Consider the following 24240-nt stretch of genomic DNA (forward strand, 5'->3'; position numbering starts at 1 on the left):
TTCCTTTTGGCAAGTTAATCTCTAGGGGCCTGGATTTTCTCCCTTGTGAAACGAGGGAATTATATACCAGGTAATATCCAAAAGTTTTCTGAGAAAGTTCATAGTACTGCTTATATTTATACTAGGATTGCACAAATGCATAAAGATATTGTGGGTGTTGAGAGCTGGGTTCTCATTTCTGGGGGGAAAAAGTTATACATGAGGAAAGGGGGACAATAGAATAAATTCTGGCATTGGATTAAAACTAAAGGTTGTCAGTATGAATTCATGGTTTTTAATACATATACAGATTGATAGACACAAAATACAGATATCTACATGGGTTCGTATAGAGATATATATTTCCTGCTTTGTCTACTGAGAGGACCTAGAAGCCATTAGCACGCTCGGAGCCCAGATATCAGTTCTAAATGCTGTTCTCTAATAAAAGGAGCCAAGGCTCCTTGGAGAAAGTTCTGACTTCAGGACTGTGAGAGGGAACATACAAGATAAGCCCAGAACATCTTTTGGTGCCCGAAAGTAAAGACCTGTTTGCAAATGATGGGGCTATGTCAAAAGAACACAGGAACCAATTTGGAAGTGCTTCCAAAATGCCAAACCTGGAATAATTTGAGTGAAAAAACAAACTCTAGTATTGGATTATAACCTGTAGAATAGAATAAATATCCACTAGTCCATATTCGTATCAGTCAATCAATCAATCAGTCAATCAATCAATCAGTAGAGGAGAAGAGACTATGCTTCTTTACAATAGAATTCCAAGTAATAAATATGAAAGATGTGAGGAAAAGAGAAAAATGACCATTTAGGCAAACATAAGAACCATGGACAAATGCTAAAATCAGTGGGCACGGTCACGATAGAAACTGAGATGAATATTTGCATAGCCTGAAAGCATCTCCTAACAAGATAAATACTAATTAAAATGGGAGAGATCCTAATTTTAAATGGAGAAATCAGCAGATTCCACCTTAACCAATTGGTCAAAGTCAACATCATCGGTCATAAGATATGCTGACATGATGTATCCCCTGATATGATGCCCTGGGAAGGGCACAACATCACTTCCGCCTTCTCACCAAAAATGCATAATGTCAATCTAATCCAGTGAAAATACTAGGTAAATGTAAATCGAGGGGTTTTCTAAATAATGACTGGCCAGTACCCTCCAAAAGTGTCAAGGTCGTGAGAAAGAGAAAAACGTTGAGAAATTATCAGAGTGAAGGAGACTAAGGAGGCACGACAATTAAATAACATAGGCGTTTATAGATTGAATCCTGGACCAAAAATAGACCCAAGTGAAAAAAAAAAACTGATGACATTTGAACGAGGATGGTGACATAGTTCATTGTATTGCATCAGTATTGCATTGTGTTGCTTTCCTCCTTTCGGTGATTGTGCTCTGCTTGGGTAAGCTATTTCCAGAAGCTGGGTGGACGTATAGAGGACTTCTTTGCAACTTTTCTGTAAGTCTGAAATCATTCCAAGTCTTAAATCCAGGCAAATAATATGGTTGTAACAACTTACAGATTTTACATATACTGACATTCATTTAACAAATACTTATGGAATGACTTTTCCGTGCCAAGCACCAGGCTAACAGACACCTAAGCATCAGATGTATGATTTGCAAATATCTCCTCCCATTCAATAGTTTGTCTTTTCATTGTGTGGACGGTCTCCTTCACTGGCAGAAGCTTTTCAGTTTGATGAGGTCATGTTTGTTTCTTTTTTGCTTTCGTTGCCCCTGTCTTTAGAGTCAGATCCAAAAAACATCACTAAGACCAATGTCAGGGGGCTTTCTTGTAGGAGTGTCATGGTTTCAAGTCCTAGGTTCTGTAATCTATTTGAGTCATTTTTTTGTAAGATGGTGGTCCAGTGTCATTCTTTTGCATGTAGCTGTTCAGTTTACCCAACACCATTTATTGAAGAGACTGTACATTCCCCAGTGTATATTCTTACCTCCTTCGTCATAAATTAATTGACCATAGAAGCATGGGTTTATTTCTGGGCTCTCTGTTCTGTTCCACTGATCTATGTGTCTCTTTTTATGCCAGTGCCATAGTGTTTTGACTATAGTATAGTTTGAAATCAGGGAGTGTGATACCTTTGGCTTTGTTTTTTCTCAAATTTGTTTTGGCTATTTGGGGTCTTTGTGATTCCACGCAAATTTCAGAACTATTTGTTCTGTGAAAAATGCCATTGGAATTTTGATAGGAATTGCATTCAATGTCTAGATTGCTTGGGTAGTATGGATATTTTAGCAATATTAATTTTTCCAATCCATGAGCATGAAGTATCTTGCCATTTATTTGTGTCTTCTCAAACTCTTTCATCAATGTCTTATAGTTTTCAGTGTATGAGTCTTCGCCTCCTTGGTTAAATTGATTCCTAGGTATTCCTAGGTATTTCATTGTTTTCGATGCAATTGTAAATGGGATTGGTTTCTTGGTTTCTCTTTCTGGTATCTTGTTATTAGTGCACAGAAATGCAACAGATTTTGGTAGACTTACTTTATGTCCTGCAACTTTACTGAAGTTATTTATTAGTTCTAACAATTTTTGGTGGGGTCTTTAGGGTTTTCTATACATAATATTATGTCATCTGCAAATCGTGAGTTTTACCTTTTCCTTACCAGTTTGTATGGTTTCTATTTCCTTTATTTTCCCTAATTGCTACAACTAGGACTTCCAATACTAGGTTTAATAAAAATGGGAAAGTGAGCATCCTTGTCTTTGTTCCTGACCTTGGAGGAAAAGCTTTCAGCTTTTCACCATTTAGTATGATATTAGGTTTGGTTTTGTCATATATGGCCTTTATTATGGTTACATATGTTCCTCTATACCTATTTCATTGAGAGTTTTTATCATAAAAACATCATGGATGTTGAATTTTGTCAAATACTATCTCTGCATCTGTGGAGATAATATTACAATTTTTATCTTTTGTTTTGTTAGTGTGAGGTATTTATGTTGATTGGTTAGCAGATGTTGAACCATCCTTGCTTCCCTGGAATAAATCCCACTTGATTAGGGCATATGATCCTTTTCATGTATTGTTCAATTTGGTTTGTTGATGTTTTGTTAAGAATTTTTGCATATATGTTTATCAGGGATATTGGTCTGTAATTTTCTCTTTTTTTGTGGTATCCTTGTCTGGTTTTGGTATCAAGGTAATGATGGCCTTGTAAAATGAGTTTGAAAGTCTTTCTTACTCTTCAATATCTTTGGAAATGTTTGAGAAAGATAGGTATTAATTTTTATTTGAGTGTTTGATAGGATTCACTAGTAGCTGCCTGGTCCTGGACTTGTGCTTGTTAAAAGGTTTTTGACTATTTATTCAATCTCTTTACTACTAATTGGTCTGTTTAGATTATCTATTTCTTCATGATTCAATCTTGGAAGAACCAAAGATTTGGGTATGTCATATTTCTTTTTTCATTTGTCTCTAGGAATTTTTTATTTCTCCTTGATTTCTTCATGTTTCCAGGAATTAACCGATTTTTCTAGGTTGTCCAATTTGTTGGTGTCTAATTGTTCATATTAGTCTTTTATGATCCATTTTATTTCTGGTGGTATGTTATAAATTCTCTTTTATTTCTGATTTTATTTATTTGAGCCCTATTCCTGCCCCCCCCTTTTTTTTGGTGAGTCTAGTTAATGGTTTGTTAATTTTGTTTATCTTTTCAACAAGCCAACTCTTGGGGCACCTGGGTATCTCAGTAGGTTAAGCATCCAACTCTTGATATCAGCTCAGGTTGTGTTTTCATGGTGGTAAGATCAAGCCCCACTTCAGGCTCCATGTGGAGCCTGCTTGGGATTCTCTCTCTCCCACTCTCTCTGCCCCTGACCCCACTCAAAATAAATAAATAAACAGTAAAAAAAAACAAAACAAAACAAAACAAAAAACAGCTCTTAGTCTCATTGATCTTTCTATGTCTTTTAGTCTCTATTTCATTTACTTCTTCTCTGATCTTTATTATTCCCTTCCTTCTACTAACTTTGGGTTTCATTTATCCTTTTTTTCTAGTTTCTTTAGATGTAAAATTAGACTGTTTATTTGATATTTTTGTTGTTTCATGAAGGAGGCCTTTATTGTTATTTACTTTCATCTTAGAACCACTTTTGCTGTATCTGATAGATTTTGCCATATTTCTGTTTTCATTTGTCTCTATGAATTTTTTTTATTTTTCCTTGATTTCTTTAATGATCCACCTGTTGTTCAGTAGCATCTTGCTTAATCTCCACATTTTTGTGGTTTTTCCAGTATTCTTCTTGTAATTGATTTCTAGTTTCATTGTGGTTGGAAAAGATCCTTATGATTTCAATCTTTTTAAATTATTGAGATTTATTTTGTGATCTAACATGTGTTCTATCCTGGAGACTGTTCCATATGAACTTCAGAAAAATGTCTTCTACTGCTTTGGATCGAATTTTCTGTGTATACCTATTAAGTCCTTGTGGTTTAATGTGTCACCTAAGGCTGTGTTTCCTTATTGTTTTCTAAATGCCTGCATGTTTTAGAAATAGGAATTATGTCCAACCAACTCTATATACAAAAAGCAGATTTCCAATGTAATAAGCTAAGTAGGTCTTTTTTTAAGTTTATTTGTTTATTTTTGAGAGAGAGAGAGAGAGAGAGCATGAGCACAAGCAGGGGAGGAACACAGAGAGAGGGAGAAAGAGAGAATCCCAAGCAGGCACCTCAATGTCAGTACAGAGCCTGATGCAGGGCTCAAACTCATGAGCCATGAGATCATGACCTGAATTGAAATCAAGAGTCAAATGCTTAATTGACTGAGCCACCCATGCATCCTGTAAGCTTTAATCTGTAAAAATGGTAAGATAAAATACAGAAAAATAGTTTTTATAATCTTGGGTTGGGGAAGGCCTTTCTACACAGGATAGAAAATCTATATGCTATAAGGGAAAAATGGAAATTTTTAATTTCATAAAATTTAAATTTTTTGCATGATCAAAGGTACCATGAACAAGCTAAAAGACATGGGACAGGCTGAAAAACATTTAAATGTATATAAAGATGATTTACATATATAGAAAGAGATCCTATAAATACAGAGACAACAGAAAAACAGGAAAAGAATATGAACTGGCAATTTGTACATGCAAAAAAAGGATAATGGCAAATATTATATGGTCAATTCCATAATAAAAAATAAGTACAAAATGGAATAATAATTTCATACTTTTGCCAAACTGATGAAAATTTTTGAAGATTATTAATGTCCAATGTTGATGGTTAGATAGATGTGAAGTAAGCCGTCCATGTAATGAAACACACATATCTTTTGATTTGGTAATTTAATTACTATGAATCCATCAAAAATACTCAAATGTGTACATAGGAGGCATGTATGGGAAAGACCATTTGAATTGTTTGCAACAACAAAATATTAGGAAAACCTCCATATTCCTTAAAAGGGGAATGGGCAAAAAAATGTATAAAATATGCAGACATCAAAATACTTTCCAATTATTAAAAAAGAATGAAGCAGTGTTTACATATAAATATGGAAAGATCTTCAAGAAATTTGACGGCAAGCAAGTTGCATAATCAATTGAGGCAATATGCTTTTATTTATATATAATATATATGCAGACATGTAAGTAGATGGTAGAGAACTTACATATTTTACTCTGTATTTGTTTCATCTAATTCTTGGTTTGAATTTTTACATTGAGAATCGATTCATTCATGACACATGTAGCTAAAAATGTAAAGTGAAAAAATAAGATTCCTTATGATTTAGAGCAACTCTATGTAAATATAGTTATTTTGTCCAACTTTTAAGGTCACACTTACAAGGAAAAAATGGGCTAAAAGTAGAATGTGGAACCAAAAATATGTATTCCATAGATTAAACCAGGCAATAGATTTTCTTGGTAAAGCTTGAAAATGTGAATGATTTCATTCTAAACACAACTCATGGAACATAGATCAAGTAAATTGCATCTTTATTTTGAAGGGTACAACATGGAGAGAGGGCTTAGAGTTTACCCAGCTATGGCTAATAGCCTAGTTATTTTTATAGTGTGTGTTGGGGAACAGTATAGCCTGACTCCTAGAGTCCATTCAATTAGAAAAGAAACAGAAAAATGAATTTGTCCAAATGAATTTGTTCAAACGAATTTGAATACATTTCCTGTGCTTAATGGAAATAAATGTTGAGCTAAAGAAGAAAAGCAGATGTAAGGTCTACAAAGCCAGGTGTAGAGAAACCGCTAGGTAACATGGAAACTAGAGAGCAAGAGTACAGAGCCAAGGTAAAGCTAGAGGGGATATTCGAGAAGCAGTGAACGAAAGCTAAAACTATGAGTCACACCATTTGAAAACACGTATTTGAGTTCTGATAATGTGAGTCAACTGATGGAGGAAATATTGAAATGCATAATTTCCCAGCTATCCACCCATTGTTCAAACCAGGAACTGGAGGTCATTGTTTATATTTCCCTTCCCTCACCTCTACATCCACTCCATCATCACAAGAAAAATGGCTCCATCCATCCAACTGCCAAAGTATCTTTCAAACCTTGCCACTGCATTCTACCTCCCATGCCTCCACTCTGGTGTCACCACTGTCTCATCTTCCCAGAACAACCACAGTGAACTCCTAACCCTTCTTTCAGTCCGCCCTCTTGTCCTTCCAACTCATTCATATAACAACCAGGGTGATCTCTTAAAAACTTAAATAGTCCTGTCCTATTCTGTTTAATGAGTCCCTACTTTCCAGGCCTGCCCTGTGGTGACCTTCAAGACATGATACTTGCTATGCCTTCCCTACTCCACCTCTCTCTCTATCTTCACTCTCCTTGTTCACTAAGCCAGTCTTGCTTCCTTTCTCTCCCTGTGTTCCTTCTCAGGTCCATCATACTCTTTTCCCCCAAGTTCTTGCTTGATGGAGTCATTCTCATCATTCAAGTCTCAACTGAAATGATATTTACCAAGAGATGCTTCCCTGACTACAAGATCTAAAGCAGCCCTCACATCAACCATTTTGGTCTCAGACCTTTTCTTCCATAGTATGTACAGAAATGTGTTATTACATATTAATTTTAGTGTATGCCTGTTTAATGTACATCCTCTCCCCTACTGTATAGATTCAAAGAGGGAAAGGACTATGTCTATCTTGTTCTCCTCTATATTCTCAGTACTTGGTATGCGGTAAGTGTTCAGTAAATGAATAGGTAAACCCAGCATCATCATGTCCAGAAATACTTTAATAGGACAGAAGTGCCTAACAAGGTAAAGATTAATAGGAATAGCTAGTAGTCATGTGATTTAAAGATAGAAATGATAATATAAGGATAGATAAAGGGCCCTCTAGGGATGTCAAATGGCTTCCCAGACACACAGTGTGTTGGGAAGTCAACATGGCCATCATGTGTGCCCTTCACTTATTGGATCTAGAATAATTTTGTCAGTGAACCCATGGTGATTTATGACTGACTCATACTGAATAAACCTATGACAGTTCTATGTGTACATTACAATGCCGACCCATTAATCTATAATAAAAAATACAAGTGTCAAGTCAACCTGATCCTCAATCTTTGTTTAGCTAAATAACTCCCTATAGGAGAGAGATAGATAGCTAAATTATATGCAAACGATAACTACCGCTCAGAAAAGATTCCTGGGCACCAATTACTTATGCAGCTGAAGTACTATCATTTTAGACTAAGTCGCCCTTATCTTACTCCTGGATCCTTACAGCAGCCTCCCAACTGTTCTCTACACTTATCTATTAAGCAGATAGCAGCAAAGTGCTTCTTTATAAACATCCATCCAATCACCTCTCTCTATTTAAAACCCTTCCATTGTTCTTTTTACTTTAGAAGGAAATCCAGCTCCCTATTCATGTTGGCTCCGTGTGTTCTGTGCCTTGCCACGTTTCCAATCTCATCAGATGCCCCTCTCCCCAACCCTCTAGGTGTCCCAATACACTGGTGTGCTTTCAGATTGACAGGCTGAGTACACAAATGGACAATGGCCAGACCACTGTAAAAATAGAACTCTGACCCACAGCCTGCAACAACCAGCCCAGGAAACAAACCCATTATCTACAGTAACCAGCCAAGGAAACCAGCCTGCTTCTTATGAGTCAGACTTGTAGGAAGTCAGGCCACTATCTCTAACAACTGATCCAAGAAACCAAACAATAACCCCTCAACAATTGGACCAAAATGGCCAGGACTTATTAATAACTGATAGCCTTTGAGTCCCTGCCAGAACATAAGTGGCAATGGCTAACTCCCTTGCTATGGCAAGCTTGGAATAAATGACCTTTGCTTATTCTCTTTTGGTTGGTCTTCATTTATTTCCACAAGACTCTGCACTGTAATAAGTTGTTTTCTTTCCTGAAAACTTGCTTTTCCTGTTTTATTTGCCTAAAATTGTTCCTCAATCCTTCACATGGACAACTCCTTCCTGTTTTTTAGATTTTTGCTTGCATATTTAAGACAACTTCTCTAATCCTCCTTTTGAAATATTCCCGTCCCAGCCTGGTTTTGGTGTCATTACAGCACTTACCACAACGTACAATCATTTTGTTTATCTTTTCCATTTACCTGTATTTTACCTATCACCCCCACCTATCATCACTAGAATGAAGCTTTGTGAGGATAGAGAATCTCTCTCTCATTCACTTAGACTGGTGTAGACCTAGAATAAAACCCCCAAAATAACAGGGACTGAAGAAATATGTTGAATGACCGAATGGGTGAATACATGATTGCATATCTAAAGGAAATGTAGACCCAAGGTAAGAAACAATTGTGCTTAGCCACCCATTGAAATAACTAGATGTTGGATGAGTCTATGGTGCTACACTTTTACTGGCCTCCCTTAGACCCAACTTGATCCACTTCAAAGCAGAGGATGAAGGAGAGGCATTGCCCAAGGATGAATGACCAAAACATTCTCACAAAGTCTATGAGCCTCAAACATCTGAGTCGTATTATCCCTCGAGCCATCAATTGTTAACCAGGCCTCCTCAGAATCTAACCCTCAATGTCAGCTACTTCCATTCAAGTTTCCAAGAAAGAGGTGGAATTTTGTGTCTGAACAAACCATAAGCCTTGTCCTTGAAGGTGCTTTCAAATTGAACCATTGGCCACAACTTCATTATACACAAGCCTATCAGTCAGAGTTTATCAGAGAAACAGAACCAACAAGATAAAGAGGGAGTCAGAGAGAGAGATGGAGAGATATATAGATGTACAGTTGACCAATGAACAACACGGATTTGAACTACGTGGGTCTAGCTAGACATAGATTTTTTTTCAATAAATATAGTAAGTCCTATAGGTGTGTTTTCTCTTCCTTATGATTTTCTTAAGAATGTTTGCTTTTCTCCAGCTTACTTTGTTGTAAGGATACAATATATAACAGTATATAATACAAACATGTAAAATACGTGTTAATCTACTATTAGATCCTGTTTAAAGGATCATTTCAGCTGCCAGGTTGGGAAAAACTATAAGGGGAGCAAAGGCAGAAGCAGTGAGATCAGTCTGGAAGCTAATGAGCAATTCAGGAAAGAAAGGGTGATAGCACGACTTTGGTGATGGCCATGAAGGTGGTGGAAAGCGGTCAGAATTTGGATACTTTCTACAAATAAAACCAAATATATTTTCTGAATAATCAGATGTGAGGAGTGAAAAAAAGAAAGGGATCTGCTACCCACTAAGATGGGGAAGGCTGAAGGGGGAGCTGGTTTTGTGGTACAGATTGGGAGTTCATTTTTGGACATGTTGATCTAAAAGTCTTTATTAGACATCCAAGTAATGACGTCAAGTAGGCATTTGTCATAATAAATCTCTGCTTGTGGGAGCCATCAGCATGTGGAGAGTGAAGCTATGAGATGGGATGAAATCAGTAAGGGAGTGAGAGTTGAATAGAGGACAGAGTCGAAGGCTGATCCTGGGAGCATCCTGGCAGGAAGCACTCTGGAGAAGAGTAGGACCCACCAAAGGAAATGAAGAAGGAACAATCAGGAGGTGGAAGGAAGAAACAAGTGAGTGTGGGATCCCGGAAAGCAAGTGAGGAAACTATATCAGGATGGAGTGATCCACAGTGTCCAATGCTGCTGGGACAACAAGTCAGATGAGCCGAGACCTGGGCCCTGGACAGGAGTGTGGCCACCCCTGGTGACCTCGACAAGAGGAGTTTCAGCAGGGGTGCGGGATGAAAGCTTGGTTGGATGGTTTAGAGAGGGGACCGGAGGAGAGTAGTGGGAAACAGTGAGTAACAATAACTCAAAGACTTTTGCTGCAAGGGGATCAAATAAATGGGACCATACATAGGGACCAGAGAAGTCTTTCCTTAGGAGGAATTCCAGCAGAAGAACCCAGTAGCAGGGGAAATGCTGATGAAAGAGAGAGAGAGGAGAAAATTGCTAGAGCAGGTCACAGCAAGTGGGATTTAGTGGAGAGGAAGGGTTGTCTTCACATAGGAGCTTGGCTAGTTCAGCTACGGAGAAAGGCAGTAACAACATGCAGAAATGTGCCATCTGTAACCCTTGACGTGCTCCCTGTGACACTGAAGAAAGGCTGGCTGCCTCTACAGGGCCAGAGCAGGCAGAAGAAAATGTTGTTGTGAATCTTGTCCCTTGGTAACTTCAAATGTTCCTTTGTTAACGTGGAGAGACATCAGTTCCGTAGGTGACCATTTCCTTCATGAAAAGGCAAGGGGCATATATATTTCCACGTCAACCCCCCCCCCCCCGCCAAGACAGATAGACGCCCCAGTGGTATTTGAAGCAATCATCTGGGACCCTGTCTGTGTTTGGCTTCTAACCTACTTCTACCCATTCCATACCACCAAGCTCCTGCTTTGTCTTTATCTCAGACTTTGGCTCTTTTTCTGGGCCTTGGGAATTGGCATTGCATTCTGGTTCCTGGTAGGATTCTAATACTTCCTACTAACTTTGGCTAGGACTCACCCCCCGCCCCCTCTTAGCTCCTGGCTGGCTTGAGCTGCATAACCTATTTCCAGCTCTTTGAAACCGAGTCCCTGATTTGGCTCACTTGGCTAATGCACTAGCCTGGATATTCTTTATCACCCATCAAGAAGGGAGTAGATACATTCAGTGACAACTGGGATTTTGCCATGAAAACAAATTCAAAACAGCAAAGTGAATTACCACTGATAACATATATATAATTGTTTAGTATACTGTAGCCCAGGCTCATAAATCAATAACAGCTGAAAGGACCCTATTGATGAAACAAATCTATAGGATGCTGTGGTAGGTAGAATTCTAAGATGGCCCCTCACATTTCCCACTCCTTCCTAAATGTTTGCACCCCGCATAATCTCTGGAGCTATGAAAATGGATTTCTCCAGTTGGTATTGAAATAATTCAGAGGTTTAAAACACAAGAAAGACTCCATGGACAGGCTGTTGCTGGCTTGAAGATGGAGGGAGCCACGTCTCAGAACAGCAGGCAGCTCCTAGAACCTACGTGTGAGCCCCAGCTGACAGCCAGGAAGGAATTGGGGACCTCAGTCCTACAACCATAAGAAACGAATTCTGCCAACAACAAGTATGAACTTGGAAGCAGATGTTTACCCAGGGCCTCCAGACGGGAGCTCAGTCTGGCTGATTGATTTTAGCTTCATGAGTCTCTGAGCAGAGAACCCAGCTGTGTCGTGCCATACTTTTGACCTACAGATTAGTGAGCTAATAAATGGGTATTGTTTTAAAACCCTAAATTTGTGATAATCTGTTACATGTTAACAGCAGACAAGTGGAAATGTCATGGGCCAGTAGCGGCAGGTCCTTGGCAAATGGGTTTTAGAATATCCATCCAGGGGCGCCTGGGTGGCTCAGTTGGTTGAGCGACCAACTCTTGATTTTGGCTCAGGTCACGATCTCTTGGTTCGTGAGTTCGAGCCCCACATCAGGCTCTGTGCTGAGAGTATAGAGCCTGCTTGGTATTCTCTCTCTCCCTTTCTCTCTCTGCTTCTCTCTCTCTCTCTCTCTCTCTCTCTCTCTCTCTCAAAATAGGTAAATAAACTTAAAAAAAAAAAAAAGAATGCCCATCCAGACAAGACAGGTAGCCTATGGAGAGGAGCTACAGAATGTTCCTGTAGCCTCTGAGAAAGGCAGATTCCACCTTTATCTTCCACTCCAAGCCCTCAGTCACTGTGGTCTTCTTTCCTTAGTCAACCCTCCCCCTTCTACGTTGCTGCTCTGACTGTTACCTGAGATGGACATTTGACATGTGTGGGCTTTGGTTTCTCACATCGATGCTGCTACTCCTTGACTTATCCTCGATTCCACACAAGGACCAATCTAGCTCCTTACCACTAACTACCCTCCTTCTCCTTTCCCCACCTCAGAGCCAGACTATTGTTCATTAAACTCTGAATCCCAGTCTGCACACAGCACAATGGGTTTGGGAGTGGGGGAGGTTTTTGGGACTGGTCAAGCCTTACTTTCCCGGAAGGAAAGCGCGGCAAATACGCACTAGCCGTGTGAGGTATTTGAAGCTCCAACCTGGGTATTTGAAGTAGGTTAATTTCTTCCTTGCTCGGAGAGGAATTAACACCAACAGCATTGATGTGACAGCCCAAAATGGTGACACTGGATGTTCTAAATTCAATTTATGTTCTTTACCTTGAATATCTGATGTTTTGAAACGACCTAGAAATTCTTCAGGTTCTATATCTAGAAATAGATCTTTAGATATTCATAAAATCCTAAAATGATAGCTTTATGTAATCCCAAAATTATAAAATTAAGGATTTTTCTGATCCTGCTGGGCTGTCCTACAACAGGACCCAGCGGAGAAGCCTCTAGACTGCGGGTTCAGCAGTTACTAGTGCTGAGCTGTGGCAATGACATAGCAAGGAAGTTGCTACAGTCAACATCAGTGAGATGCTCAGAAGGGGAAGGTAGAACTTAAGCAGGAAACACCATGAGAAGATTGGCTATAGGACTTCAAAATCTCTATGAGTGGCTAAGAGAAGCCAGGGCTGGATTAGGCCAAGCAGGAAGAATGAGAATGGGGTGGGGGTGGGGGGGTGGCATGCCAAATTGGGATCCAACGCTAAGAGCTACTGAATTGGCATGTCAGGGTCTGACAACAAGTGGATGGCAAAGGCGAACACACCGGGCACCACGGGACCGTCAGCGTGAGGAACCTGTGACTACGGAGTTTTTCCGTTCTACCAAGTATCATCGCGTGGGTTTTGCGCATGCGTTTTCTTCTCAACTGCCCTGTGAGATCAGGTACTACCAGCTCCATTTGACACATGCAGAAATGGACACCACTCAGATTGGATAAATGACTCCTCTCGGATCTTACGCGTAGTAAAACAACAGAGTTAGGATTCGGACTAAGTGACCTCCACTGGCTGCACCCGGCCATGCTGCTGCCTGATGGCTCCTCCCTTCACAGAGGCACCACGGAGTCCATGATGATTATACTCCATTCTTCGATGACGATTTCTGGACCACCTATTACAGACCAGGGACTCTATACAGTGCTATTGAGCTCTTCTTCTTCTCTTGGCTCTGTCATCCATGGTCTAGTGCGAGCTCATCATAGAGTTGCACGCATGGGGAATGGGGATTTTTGTGAGCTGTATGAATGTGGTAACAGCAGTAAAGACATATCGGGCGTACTGAATGCCCGTACTGAATGCCCGGGCGTACTGAATGTGCTTCAGACACTGTGCCAATGCCAGAAATGCCATAGACCGCAAAACAGTTCTCTTATTTCACGACTACGCCTTGCGGTTCTTGCTCTAGGGGAAAGCCTTTGCAAGCTTCAGAATGGTCTCTAAATAGTCTCAAAATCTTTTTTTTCTTTAATATATGAAATGTATTGTCAAATTGGTTTCCATACAACACCCAGTGCTCATCCCGAAAGATGCCCTCCTCAATACCCATCACCCACCCTCCCCCCTCCCTCCCAACCCCCCATCAACCCTCAGTTTGTTCTCAGACTCTCATAAGAGTCTCTTATGCTTTGGCTCTCTCCCCCTCTAACCTCTTTTTTTTTTTCCTTCCCCTCCCCCATGGGTTTCTGTTAAGTTTCTCAGGATCCACATAAGAGTGAACACATATGGCATCTGTCTTTCTCTATATGGCTTATTTCACTTAGCATCACACTCTCCAGTTCCATCCACGTTGCTACAAAGAGCCATATTTCATTCTTTCTCATTGCCACATAGTACTCCATTGTGTAAGTAGTCTCAAAATCTTAAGCGAGGTATCCTAAGGACTTGTTCCCCTTTAAAAGTGAAAGTAGACCGATTGGCCTGGAGGGGATCAGCAGAAATAAGCCAAGAGATTTCCAGTAAATACGTGGCTGGAGAATCTGGGTAAGTTCCAAGCTCAAAAAGCCTCTGTCAGAGTCATCTGAAGAAAGCAGGGAAAGAATATGATTGTAACTGTGAACTTTGGAGCCTCATCAATAAACCTCATCTAGACAAAGGTGTTAAGAGAGAAGATAATCTGACCGGAGCTTAACAACAGGGTATTCTAATAGAGATCAAGAATTTGTTGGTGTTCATCTACTACTGCCAGTAAAAACAGATAGTCTGTCTCTCTCTCAAAAATAAAGAAACATTAAAAAATTTTATAAAAAAAATAATCGTGGGCCGTGACTGAAATTTACTTCCTTCTTGGCCACTGTGGTGTTCTGGAATACCTTGAGACTTCTCACTCTGGTACCTGCAGGTATAATGCAACTTTTGGACGTTACGCCAGGTGATTCATACAAAGTCTTCTTTTGCACAATGGTCTTTCTTCTTAACGAATTCGCTTTCCACATCCTGGAATGTGCAATCAGAAAATTGAATCTATCCCCATGGAGCTGAAGGCAGAGTGATCTGTGTCGCTCGGCAAAACCTTTGAATTATGTTTTTCTTGTATCCTCCTGAACTTATTGGAAGCCTGCTGTTTAGAGGCAGTGTTTCTATTAGAAACAACTGCTTTGATATCTCTGGAGGGGAACGAAGCTCTCTTACTGGCTACGGTCTTCCCCTGGGGTGCCCATGATGAATAATTTAAGCGGCATTTTGGGGGACATGCATTCTAAACAGACGAGTGATCCGAAATGTCTTCCAGATTTCAATGTTGATGTCGATGACTACAACAGAAGAGGAAGGCTGAGGACAGGCTATGGATTCTATTTCATAGAGATAAGTGACGGAGCTTGTCAACACCATGCTTTTTAAAAATATCTTATTTTTAATTGTGGTAAAAAAAAACGGTAATTATACGGTTCAGGGGTGTTAAATGTATTCACATTTGTGCACAAGGGATCTCTAGAGCTTTGTTTAGCTTGTAAATCTGAAACTCGCTATCCATTGAACAACCCCCCTCCATTTTTCCCCTCCCCCCACCCTCTGGCAACCTCCATCCTACATTCATACTTCAATGAGTTTGGCTACTTTCAATACTTTGTATAAGTGGAATCATAAAGCCTCTGTCTTTTCGTGACTGGCTAACAATATGCTTTTGATAATAACACCAGTTCCTTCCGTTAAGAAGCAACAGAGGACGCTATTTTGTCGTTATGGCAATAGTGAACATATACTTCAGGGCTGTTCAATGTGCTAAGAGTTTTACATTCGGGATCTCGGTTGGTCCTTAGAGATAACAGCCCTTAGAGACAGATACAACGACTGCCTCCATGTTACAGATGAGGACACAGGGCTGTAAAACCAGAAAGGCTGAGTAACTGACCCAACGTCACACAGGTAGCAGGTGTTATCATTGGCATCCACAGCCAGCTGGTCAGATCCTTCCACCTGCACTCAACCACTAGACCACACTGCTCCTCAATAATGTCTGTAATTTGCCAGAGATGCAATGATCTTCTCTTCCAAATCTCCATTTCATCTCTTGGGGACAAGATAGATGTTTTTCCAGTACCCTTGTTATGCCAACATCCAATTTGGCAGTATCTTTAAAGCAGTCATCTTAAGACAAGGTTTCCCCAGATTTTTCAAGGAAGCTTGATGCAATTAGTGCGGCAGGTACACGCCATATCCTCCATGCACCCGACCTCGTTCCTATCTGCAACGGATAGTTTCTAGGCTCCTGACAGCTTCTCTTAGTTGCTCTGAGTGTTTTTGGTTTTTGGTCGCCCAAACCCTGTGAGCTTGTCCAACCAGCGCGCAGGGCAGCTGGGAACCCTGGGGATGTAACACCCCTGGGGCAATGCCCGACCAACAGGGATGACAGTAAGGGGATGCAATGCCCTAGCTCCCCTAGGCGTTACTCCTCCCCCATTCCTTCCTGCTACATTTCTGCTTCTCCCCGTGCCCTCATTTGCACCTCCTGGGATGACTCAGTAAATGACTCCCAAGTTCTTCTCTGGGGTGTGCTAGGGAACCCAAAGGAAGACATTTAGCAAACATGAAAGTGGAATTACAATGCCGGGTACTGCCCAGTTGGTTGCTTTTGCTGTCTTTTGCAACAGAATTGCGTCCTCAGACCAGTTGTTCGCTGGAGTAGCGAGGGATGCACGGCATTGACCAGGGGACTGTTGGGCAAATACGACTGGGCTAGTTCACCAGAGCGTGGAAGTGCGGAATTCAGAAGGAACTGGTCAGCCTTGTACAACGGCCCCTGGTAAACAGCACAGACACTGTATCATTTTAAACGACAAACAGCGCAAAGTAAATTGGAACTAAAGTGTATGTGTCATTGTTGGCTCTTTGCAGAATAAACGAAATGCAAGCTGAGCAAATCTAAAAGGCAAATCATTTCCTCTCTGTCTGAGTAAGCCACCTGTGGGTCTGTGTTCTTTGGTACTAAGCGCACCATAAATGGTTATACAATGGGTCTCCGTGTATTTCCCATGAACACTACTAGTGAGCTAGACCAAGCATTCAAGGGAAAATAAAACAGTAAATGCATGGTACAAATTGATTTTATTAAAGAAACATTTCACTCCATCAGAAAGGGAAATAACCACATTGAACTCATTAGGAAAGGATGAAAACATTATTTTGTCACAGTCCTGAGAAGCTGCTTCTAGTCTAAGTGACTAATCGGAAGTTAATCAATCTTAAACAATCAAGCAAATACCCTGCCGTTATATGCAATTCACCCTACAGAAACCTGGCATCCAAACCTTCACATAGCATGAGAAAGAAGGCGCTTTCATGGTTCAGGAAGTCCAAACACCTGAAATTTGGCTCAAGAAACTCACAAATGAATAACAACTACCCAAACCAAATAACAACAAAGCGATTCCAGAATGAAATTTAGTGCTTTCATTTTCTCAGAATAAGTTGGTTTCAAGGGGAACATGTGAACAATGAAACAAAGACAACTAAAATATGGGATGGTTCCAAGTGATAACATAAGTGTTTTTTTAAGTCAAAATTAGATGGAAAATTACCACAGCATCATTTGCACTGAGAAATTTCCCCAAATCTCCTCCTACCATGACAATAATTGAAGAAAAAGAACTGTGAAAGAAGAACAGGATTAATTAAAAGGCAAAGTCAAAATGAATGACTCTCTGCCTTCCATGGTAATAATCACATAAACAACAACGAAACAAAAAAACAAAGCTCTGAGGAGGAAAGTTAGGCGTTTCTTAATTTAGTTTGAGATGTTTCCTTTGGAATGAAGTCAGAAGAACTCGTTTTGTTTATCCACAGTTTTATCTATCTCTAGGTGTGTCAGCCTTATCTATATTTAAGATAGAAGATTATTGAGCAGAAGGATTGTGGTTTACTTACATGAAACACAGTGAAATTTGGTGTATAAATCTGGGAATGATTTTCTTTGCACTAATTTCAAGAGTTATTGATTAATTTGACCCTCTAATGTGCAGTGCTGAGTAATTATTGGACTGAATGTACATGAGAATGTGGATACTCTGAACACATCCCAGTTTGGGAGGGCACCTTCCGTGGGTTGGGACAACATTGTGAGGGATCACCGGCCAGTGAACGAAGCCTGCTGGGATAGCAGAGAAGGAGTCCTGTAGAACTTGACTCTGGACAGCCACTAGGGAACAAACCTTCATATATAGAAGGCCAGTTTTGTCAACTTTTGAGTATTGACATTTTATGAAATTTTAGTTTTTTGTTTTGTTTTGTTTTAGAGAGACAGCGCGTAAGTGGGAGAGGGGCAGAGGGAAAGAGAGAATCTCAAGCAGAATCCAACATGGGTCTTGATCCCACAACCCTGGGATCATAACCTAAGCCCACATCAAAAGTCAGACACTCAACCAGCTGAGCCACCCAGGCACCCCTGAGTATTGACATTTTAAATCCTTGACCTTCATAAAAAACATAATGTGAAACTGTTTGAGTGTTTATGGCATCTATTGCTTTGTGTTGAAGGCAATGCATTAAGCATTGGAAGAACAAAAATGGGAATTAGGCTTTTCCTCAGTGAGCTTATACTCCAATGGGGAGACATACTATCAATTTTTTTTACAGGAAGTGGTATATAAATAAAGAGAGAGAGAGAGAGGGAAAGGAAGTTAAATATTCTGGAGGTCAGAGTCAAAGTCCGCTTGAGAGAAGGATCTAGAATGACTCCTGGATTTCTGGCCCAAGTTACCATGTAGCCATTTGAGAGATGGCAATAGGAATATCCCACCAGAAGCAAAGATTAAGCAAATGGTGATGAGTTCATTTATGAGTTGATATCAATGGTTATGAAGATGGAGTGGAATATATCGCCTTAAAATGTCCCTAAAACTGACATATTAAAAAAAGTCATTGATGGTAGCGTGCATTTTTGGCATTTGGCTTGTTGTTATGAAATGAAAATGAAATCTTTCGTATACCACACACACACACACACACACACACACGCAACAGATACTAGTTGCGTCAACCACCATCAACCACCATCAACCACAGCGCTCCGTGGGACCTGTTGCAGCCACAGCGCTCTCGTATCTGGAGTCGAGAGTGCCCAGCGGCTGCCTGCTTGCCCCCCTCTGAGAGCAGGCTGGGCAGTTTTGTCCTGACCATTTCCAACTTCAGTCACTTCAGAAGTCTGAAGTTGCCAAGTGTCTTGACTTCTGAAAAACAGGCTAAAGATAAGCCTGTTCAAATGGAAAACGTTTTTGTTTGTTTGTTTTTACCTCAGTTCCCGCCAAGTGGTTCTGGAAATGATGGTGTTCCTGCCATAACAAATCTGAAAAAAAAAAAAAATAGCAAATAAACCTTGCACTTGCTTCCTATTATGAAAGGATTTGGATGATGTGTTCAGAAGGCTGTGTTCTGAAGGCAAAGAAAACCCCTAGAAGGTTGGGGATAGGAAATGACAGTCTCCTTCTCTCTCTTGCTCCTCTGCCCCAGGATAGAAGAATCTAACTTAAGAGATTTTACCCCGAGATCAAAACACTGTGCTCTAGCTGGCCTCAATGTTTCTTGGAGGGAGCTTCACTGAGCCCACGGTTTCTGCAGGAGTCCAGAGGACGACCGCTCCAGATGACAGTAAGACTAGCCCCATGTTGTTTTGTTGTTGTCGCTGTTGTTTTTTTGTTTCATCCACACCAGATCATGCCCTGAGTGTAGCATGACCATCCATTTCTCGGTGTTCTCCCCACTTTTCTGCTTCCCGTATGCCTCTCTCCCTCCTCAGTGGATGCGTGATATCTTATCCCTTTGTCATTTTGGCCCTTTGGAAAGTATTTTCAGTTCCCTCACCTCAGTTGTCGTATCAGTGGTCAGATACCTCCATTATCGTTCCTAGCATACAGCATTGTGGTCATCGTCTGTGGTCACCACATGGACTGGCTCTTATTTATCCCCAGAAACTCTCAAAGGACCTGACACGTCTTATATACAGGAAGCGTCTGTGGAATGGGATGGAACTAATTGGATCAAAGAAGGATGTGTTGCCTGATGTTTTTCTTTCTTCAAGCATTTCAGCCCCTGTGGGGTGAAGCAATATTATCAACATCATCAGACCAGACATGGTGGACAATGAACTATCAAAGAAGTCCTACTTCAGCTCCCTAAATTCCAGCATTTGTACTGCATGCAACATCAAATGACGTGTAGGAAAAAGAGAAACCCTGAGGAAGTACAGTAAAACCTTGGTTTGCGACCATAATTCATCCCAGAAACATGCTTGCAATCCAAAGCACCTGTATATCTAAGCGAATTTCAAGAACCATTGGCTCAGGGTGATTATGGGATGTTCGGCATCATGCACTACTCGCATTGCAAGACGTCGCTCGTTTATCAAATTCAAATTCCTTAGAAATGTTTGCTCGTCTTGTGGAGCGCTCACAGAACACGTTCCTCGCAATCCAAGGTTTTAATGTATCAGGGATTTACACAAAGCAAATTTCAAGAAAAGAAATAACTTAAGTATCGATGGGGGGAAAAATAGAATTATCTTTATGCAACCATTTACTCTAGCTGGTCCTACTTTTTCCAAAATTGCCCCCTCTCCTTTTTTTTTTTTTTGTATGAAGTTCTTTCTTATACATATCATAGGACAACTCTGGTTAGGCTTGTCTCCCCCACCCCCCCTACCCCCACTGTCAGACACACCTGTCTTGGCCAAGTAATCAGGTTGGTTGCTGCACACATGTTCCTCTTCCTCCAATTTCCTAGTCTCCAATGGTCTTTTTCTGCATGTCCCCTGAATTGCATTTTCCCTCATCCACTCTCTGTGACTTTGTCAATTTCCTCTTCTCTTTGGAAGTGTTATTGCCTATGCTAATTGGCTTTCTTTATTTCAAATTGAGTAATTGGGAAACTCCATATTAACTATACATCGTTTTTGAATAATGAGTTCAAACATCATTTTGGCAGAGTTTAATACTTTATGCATGCTCCTTGAGAAATAATGCACTTGTTATATACAACGGAGTATTACTCGGCGATCAAAAAGAATGAAATCTTGCCATTTGCGACGACGTGGATGGAACTGGAGGCTATTATGCTAAGTGAAATTAGTCCGAGAAAGACAAATATCCTATGACTTCACTCATAGGAGGACTTTAAGAGACAAAGCAGATGAACATAAGGGAAGGGAAGCAAAAATAATATAAAAACAGGGAGGGGGACAAAACACAAGAGACTCTTAAAAACAGAGAACAAACAGAGGGTTGTTGGAGGGGTTGTGGGGGGGGGTGGGCTAAATGGGTCAGGGGCACCAAGGAATCTACTCTTGAAATCATTGTTGCACTGTATGCTAACTAATTTGGATGTAAATTTTTTAAAACAAATTAGAAGAAAAGAAAAAAAAATGCACTGTGTAAAGAAAACAGTAAACATGTGAGGTTATGATATGTTAATTATCTCGATTAGGGGGCATCCTTTCGTAATGTATATGTATATCAAATTATCATGTATACACTTTAAGCATCTTACACTTTTATTTGTCAATTATACCTCAGTAGAGCTGGGAAAAACTAACGCAAATTAGCAAAATAATTTAAAATTTTAAGAGCAACCAAACGTTAACATGTATTTTTTTAATCAATAATTATAAATAATTTTAATCCATTATTTCTAATTTTGCATTCACATTTTTATATTATTTAGTTTAATGAAAACTCTAAAATTGATTGGATCCCACAAAACCTAGGTCCAATTCCTGGATCCATGTTTAGAGAATTCTTTTTGACTAGAAACAATTTATCTTTTATATTCAAAACCTTTAATCTATCTGAAACTTATTTTAGATTATGGGATGAGGTGAGAAATTTGCCTCCCCTGCCCCAAAATGGTTAGCCAATTGCTTTAACACCAATTTTGAAAAAAATACGTATTGTGTTCCTATTGTTAATAAAGATTACTTCCGCATATATTAAATGTTTCAGTATGCTTGGAATCCTAGGATTTTTATCCTGTTTTATTGTTCTATTTCAGTTCCACTTTTAATTTATTATATTTTGATAATATGTTTTGAAAACCATGAAAGAAAAATTTCTTCTTATGCTTAATTTCCAAAATGTTCATGGTTATTGTAATTTGTTTATTTTTGTTGTTGAACTTTGATATCACTCAGCCATGTATTATAAAAAGAAGCCCACTAGAATTCTGATAAATTTGTATGTAATTTGGCAAAAACCGATAACATTATTGAGTCTTCTGATCGGGCAACATCACTTTTTTTTTTGCTGTTGCCTTTGGAAAATGTTGTAAATGTTTTCCTACGGACGCTCTGCATTTCTAATTAAGTATATGTCTAGGTAATTCACACTTGCCGTTGGCGTTGTGAAGGGTTCTCTGCTTGGTTATCATTGGTTATTATTGGAAAACTGTTTTGCAGTTAATATGTCTGTGTTGCGTGTTTTGTAAATGGCCATTTTACTAAACTCTCTTATTTATTTTAGTAATTTTTCAACTGCAAACTGTTATCCACTTGATACTTTCTTTCATCTGAGTATTTTCTAGCCTATTTAGCATTTCTCATTATATTGGCTAAGATTCCAACATCACAAAATAGCCGTTAACTGTTTACATCAGTATTTATGACTATATAGAAATGCCTCTGAAAGAGGGCGAGAGAGAGGGAAGGAGGGAGGGAAGGAGACACAGAAGGACCCATCTACGTATCCATATCTACATATTTATTTGTATTTGTATTTGTGTATGTGTGAAAGAATATATGCCTATATGAAACACTGAAGGAATATTCTTTCTAGTTTCCTTAAATATGTTATCAAACATGGATGTTGAACTACACTGGATATTTTTGGAGGGCATCTATTGATTTGGTATATTGTATCATTTGTACCTCTTACATTAATAGATTTCTTGCTAAATGATGCTTGATTCCAAGAATAAACCCTACTATAGTAGTAATTTGTTGTTCTTTTAATAACATCTACATGGATGATATTTTATTGAGCAGTTTTTCCCCTCTATAATCATAAGTGAAATTTAGCTGTAGTTTTCTTTCATTGTGATAATTTTATCAGGTTTTGGTATAAGGTTAAAATAAACTGGGAAGATTTCCATCTTTCTTTATGCTCTGGGACATTTTAAATTGCAAAGAACTCTATAATTTCAGAGTTTAAAATAACATCCATAAAATCATCTGGTTTTGGCAAATTTGGGGGGAGAATTATCTTTTTCAATTTTATTCATGATGGGTCCTCAACATATTGAGCCAATTTTGGTTATTTATATATTCCATGCTGACAATCTATTTCTTTATGATATTCTAACTCAGTTGCATCAAGTTTTATAGAGAAGTGTCTCCCAATGGTTTATCCTTGCAACCCATCAAGTAGAAATATCAGAGTAAACACCCCAATATACTGATTTAATAATTTCACATATTTTTCTGCTATATTGATGGATTATATTACTTATACAACAAATTTGATAATAGAAAAAATTTAAGGATAAAATAAAGATGAAATAAACATTTTAAAAGTAATTTTCTACTTTTGTCACCCAATAAAAAAGCTTCTGTAGTAAAAACAACCTTTTGGCTCCTCTAAAACAGTCTGTTTTTTCCACCTTTATTGAGATATAACCGACATAGAACATTGTGTAAGTTTCTGTTCCATGTGCTGATTTGTTTTACACACTCACACATTGCAAAATGATAAGCTAACACCCTCATCACATCACAAAATTGCCATTTTTTTTTTTGTAGTGAGAACATTTAAGATCTACTCACTAGTAACGTACAAGTATATAATACCATATTACCTGTAAGCACCATGCTGTACCCTGGACCCCCAGAAATCATTTATCTTATAACTGGAAATTTATACTCTTTGACCTTACATCTCTCCATGTCTCCTACCTCCTGGCATGAAACAATCTTAATATTTTAGGAAGAGTCATGTCATTAAATAGTCTTTATTATTATACTTTAATCTTCATATAATACATTGTGATCCAGAGATCAAAGAACTTTTTCAAAATTCAATTTATCTTGATAGTTTTAAAAAGCTGTCTCAGTTATAAAAATAACCTCGCAAACACACATAGGTTCAAACTGGGAAAAAATAAACAAATCATGGCAGGCTTATTAAATCATCATATTCATTTTTTTTTTTTTTTAGTTTCACTTGTCAGTTATATAGATATTTCTGGAAGTATTAAGAAATGGCTTCCCCAGGGCGCCTGGGTGGCTCAGGGGGTTAAGCGTCTGACTCTTGGTTTCAGCTCAGGTCATGATCTCACGGTGTGTGAGTTTGAGCCCTGTGTCAGGTTCTATGCTGACAACACAGAGCCTGCTTGGGATTCTCTCTTTCTCTCTCTCTCTCTCTCTCTTTCTGCCTTTCCCCTGTTCTCTCTC

The 24240-nt window shown here is 39.3% G+C and overlaps 2 long non-coding RNA genes across 2 annotated transcripts in view; one reads left to right on the forward strand and one right to left on the reverse strand.

The window, feature by feature from the left end:
• Positions 1 to 1391: 1391 nt before the first annotated feature.
• LOC128315687 (uncharacterized) lies at positions 1392 to 21009 on the forward strand. Its single transcript, XR_008298730.1, has 3 exons — positions 1392 to 1466; positions 19317 to 19454; positions 19775 to 21009. It is a non-coding gene; the product is annotated as an uncharacterized LOC128315687 (long non-coding RNA).
• The window catches only part of LOC128315688 (uncharacterized), a 32370-nt gene continuing 26993 nt past the window's right edge, over positions 18864 to 24240 (reverse strand). Inside the window, exons 2-3 of the long non-coding RNA XR_008298731.1 lie at positions 19668 to 19895; positions 18864 to 19152 (exon numbers count right to left, since the gene is read on the reverse strand). This is a non-coding gene — a long non-coding RNA (uncharacterized LOC128315688). The remainder of the gene's footprint in view (positions 19153 to 19667; positions 19896 to 24240) is intronic.

This window comes from Acinonyx jubatus, chromosome B2 (assembly GCF_027475565.1).
Source record: "Acinonyx jubatus isolate Ajub_Pintada_27869175 chromosome B2, VMU_Ajub_asm_v1.0, whole genome shotgun sequence".
Lineage (NCBI taxonomy): Eukaryota > Metazoa > Chordata > Mammalia > Carnivora > Felidae > Acinonyx > Acinonyx jubatus.